This window comes from Oncorhynchus kisutch, linkage group LG21, assembly GCF_002021735.2.
Source record: "Oncorhynchus kisutch isolate 150728-3 linkage group LG21, Okis_V2, whole genome shotgun sequence".
NCBI lineage: Eukaryota > Metazoa > Chordata > Actinopteri > Salmoniformes > Salmonidae > Oncorhynchus > Oncorhynchus kisutch.
In genome coordinates this window covers 34,823,226-34,827,609 of record NC_034194.2, presented here as the reverse complement: position 1 = coordinate 34,827,609, position 4,384 = coordinate 34,823,226, and positions in this window count along the sequence as shown.

Genomic DNA, 4,384 nt, shown 5'->3' with positions numbered 1-4,384 from the left:
AATTACTTAACAACAAATAAGATACAGGTGAAAACAATCAAGACAAAACCAACAGAAAAGAAAAAGGAATCGGTGGCAGCTAGTAGACCGGTGACAACGACCGCCGAGCACCACCCGAACAGCGAGAGGAGCTACCTTCAGTGGAAGTCGTGACAGGGGGAGAAAGAGTAACGTAGTCCCTTGGTGGAGTGAAGGGTGTAGAGAAGCATTGAAGACAAGAAACAGCGCTTTCAAAATGTTGATAAGGTCCCATAATTACCAGCACCTGATTCAGTATAAACAAGCACAAGCAATAGTAAGGAGGATCATTAGGACAGCTAAGTCGGAGTATTGGCACTGGTTCTGTGGAAACATAGGCAGGACCACTCCTGTGGGAGAGGTATGGGGGATGATTAAAAGGATGAGTGGGGTCAGAAGAGATTGGGATCTCCTTGTCCTGAAAAGTGGGGGGATTGTTGCAGTGAGAGACGTGGAGAAGGCAGAGATGTCAGCCCAGGTAGGGCTGAGCTCTAGCCCAGGAAGGTGCACAGCTCTAATAATCTGACAGAACAGGGGCAGCATGGGGGAGAGAGAGGGTCAGAGGAGAACATCCAGGGTTGCTGGATCAGAAAGAGATGGTGGGGGAGAGAGAGGGTCAGAGGAGAACATCTGGGGTTGCTGGATTAGAAAGAGATGGTGGGGGAGAGAGAGGGTCAGAGGAGAACATCTGGGGTTTCATGGATCAGAAAGAGATGGTGGGGGAGAGAGAGGGTCAGAGGAGAACATCTGGGGTTGCTGGATTAGAAAGGGATGGTGGGGGAGAGAGAGGGTCAGAGGAGAACATCCGGGGTTGCTGGATCAGAAAGAGATGGTGGGGGAGAGAGAGGGTCAGAGGAGAACATCTGGGGTTGCTGGATTAGAAAGAGATGGTGGGGGAGAGAGAGGGTCAGAGGAGAACATCCGGGGTTCCTGGATCAGAAAGAGATGGTGGGGGAGAGAGAGGGTCAGAGGAGAATATCCGGGGTTCCTGGATCAGAAAGAGATGGTGGGGGAGAGAGAGGGTCAGAGGAGAACATCCGGGGTTCCTGGATCAGAAAGAGATGGTGGGGGAGAGAAAGGTTCAGAGGAGAACATCTGGGGTTCCTGGATCAGAAAGAGATGGTGGGGGATACATTGAATGGCCCTTTTACATTGGCTGAGATGAAGAGTGCATTTGCTAAAGCTGGGGTAACATCTATTGGGAAGGATGAGATGTGTTACATTATGATTGCTCATGTCAGTGACACAGCAATGGGGAAAATATTGGGCCTTTATAATAAGGTGAGGCAGAAAGGAAAACTGCCTGGAAGTTGAAGCAGGCGGTAGTTGTGCCAATACAGAAACCAGGGAAAGACCCTACTAGTCCTTCAAGCTATCGAGTGATAGCTTTGACATCTCACGTATGTAAACTTATGGAAATAATGATAATGGAAAGGCTGACTTACTTTCTGGAGAGTAGAGGACTAATGTCACTAGATTAAAGTGGGTTTAGGAAAGATGGTTCCTGTACTGTACCTTGAGTCAGTCAAACGGAAGGCACAGGCAAATAAGGAGATGGTGGTAGCCGTTTTCTTTGATGTAGAGATGGCTTATGAAATTATGTGGAACGAAGGCCTACTTATCAAGCTGGATAACATGGGGGTTGGATGAAGGGTTTTTAACTGGATAAAGGATTTTATTTTTGGGCCATCAATACAAGTGAGGGTGGGGAGCTCTATGTTAGAAAGCTATGAGGTGGATAATGGCATCCCCCAGGGAAGTGTCATTAGTCCTTTGCTGTTCTCCATTATGATTGACAAAGTATTCTCTCAGGTGAGACCTGATATTGGGAGGTCATTGTTTGCAGATGATGGAGTGCTGTGGAAGAGAGGGAGAAATATTGCCTATACGGCCAGAAGAGTTCAAGAAGCGATTAGGGAAGTAGAGCAGTGGTCCCTCAGGTGGGGCTTCCAGTTTGCGGTTGAGAAAACATAGACTGTATTTTTTTCTAGAAGGAAGGTTGGGGAGGAAATATACCTGAAGCGGTATGAAAGGAATCTGGAGAGGGTGGGAGGGGTTTAGGTTCCTGGGGGTCTGGTTTGACACTCGAATGACATGGGCGGAGCATTTTAACAGAGTAGTTGTCAAAGCAAGGAAAATATTGGATGTGATGCTTTGCTTGTCAGGAATGGAGAGGTGTTAAAAATGTTATATATAGCGCTGTTAAATCACCATTGGATTATGGAAGTATAGCATATTGATCATAAAGCTAGATGTTATCCAGTCACAAGCCCTAAGAATATGTTGTGGAGCACTCAGGACCTCCCGGTGGCAGCGATGCAGGTAGTGTTGGGAGAGATGCCGGTTAAGTTAAGAAGACAACAGCTAGCCATGACATATTGGGTAAATCTACAATCTACAAGGACATCCGAAAAAAAGGTGCTCCTAGAGTGTTGGGAACATGGACAAAATCTGTATACAAGCTTTGGTTGGATAGGCAATTGCATGGCGAGAGAGATGGGGTTGTTTGGGAGGGAGGTTAGTCCCTCTGTGCTTTTTCCTGCTGTAACCTTGGTTTCTCCCTCAACCACCGATAGATCTATGGTTGCTTGAGGGGGTAAGGGATGTTGAGGAAGGAGTAGATTCAGTTGTAAGTGAACATTTAAGAACACAATACTATGCTTTATTTAAATATACTCACAGATGGGTCTAAGGATCTATACCTCTCTCGTCATTACTCAATGCCTAGGTTTACATCCAATGAACTCACATCCTAACATACCTCTGTCTGTACATTATGCCTCAAATCTATTCTATCTCGCCCAGAAACCTGCTCCTTTTACTCTCTGCTCTGAACGCACTAGACGACCAGTCCTGATAGCTGTTAGCAGTGCCCTTATCCTACTCCTCCTCTTTTCCTCTGGTGATGTAGAGGTTAATCCAGGCCCTGCAGTGCCTAGCTCCACTCCTAGTTCCCAGGTGCTCTCATTTGTTGACTTCTGTAACTGTAAAAGCCTTGGTTTCATGCATGTTAACATTAGCCGCATCCTCCCTAAGTATGTTTTATTCACTGCTTTAGCACACTCTGCCAACCCTGATGTCCTAGCCGTGTCTGAATCCTGGCTTAGGAAGACCACCAAAAACCCTGAAATTTCCATCCATAACTAAAACATTTTCCGACAAGATAGAACTGCCAAAGGGGGCGGTGTTGCAATCTACTGCAGAGATAGCCTGCAGAGTTCTGTCTTACTATCCAGGTCTGTACCCAAACAATTAGAGCCTCTACTTTTAAAAATCCACCTTTCCAGAAACAAGTCTGTCACTGTTGCCGCTTGCTATAGACTGCCCCCAGCTGTGCCCTGGACACCATATGTGAATTGATTGCCCCCCCCCATCTATCTTCAGAGCTCGTGCTGCTAGGTAACCTAAACTGTGACATGCTTAACACCACGGCCATCCTACAATCTAAGCTTGATACCCTCAATCTCACACAAATTATCAATGAACCCACCAGGTACAACCCCAAATCCGTAAACACGGACACCCTCATAGATATCATCCTAACCAACTTGCCCTCCAAATACACCTCCGCTGTTTTCAACCAAGATCTCAGCGTTCACTGCCTCATTGCCTGCATCCGTAATGGGTCTGCAGTCAAACGACCACCCCTCTTCACTGTCAAATGCTCCCTAAAGCACTTCAGCAAGCAGGCCTTTCTAATCGACCTGGCCCGGGTATCCTGGAAGGATAGTGACCTCATCCCGTCAGTAGAGGATGCCTGGTTATTCTTTAAAAGTGCCTTCCTCACCATCTTAAATAAGCATGCCTCGTTCAAAAAATTTAGAACCAGGATCAGATATTGCCCTTGGTTCTATCCAGACCCGCCTTTCCTTGAACAGCGTTCTGCATTAGCATCGAACAGCCCCTGTGATATGCAACTTTTCAGGGAAGTTAGAAACCAATATACTCAGGCAGTTAGGAAAGCTAAGGCTAGCTTTTTCAAGCAGAAATTTGCATCCTGTAACACAAACTCAAAAACGTTCTGGGACACTGTAAAGTCCATGAAGAATAAGAGCACCTCCTCCCAGCTTCCCACTCCACTGAGGCTAGGAAACACTGTCACCACCGATAAATCGACATCTGGCCATGCTTTCCACCTGGCTACCCCTACCCCGATCAACAGCCCTCCACCCCCCACAGCAACTCGCCCAAGCCTCCCCAAATCCAGAAAGCTGATGTTCTGAAAGAGCTGCAAAATCTGGACCCCTACAAATCAGCCGGGCTAGACAATCTGGACCCTCTCTTTCTAAATTATCTGCCGAAATTGTTGCAACTTCTATTACTAGCCTGTTCAACCTCTCTTTCGTATCGCATGAGATTCCCAAAG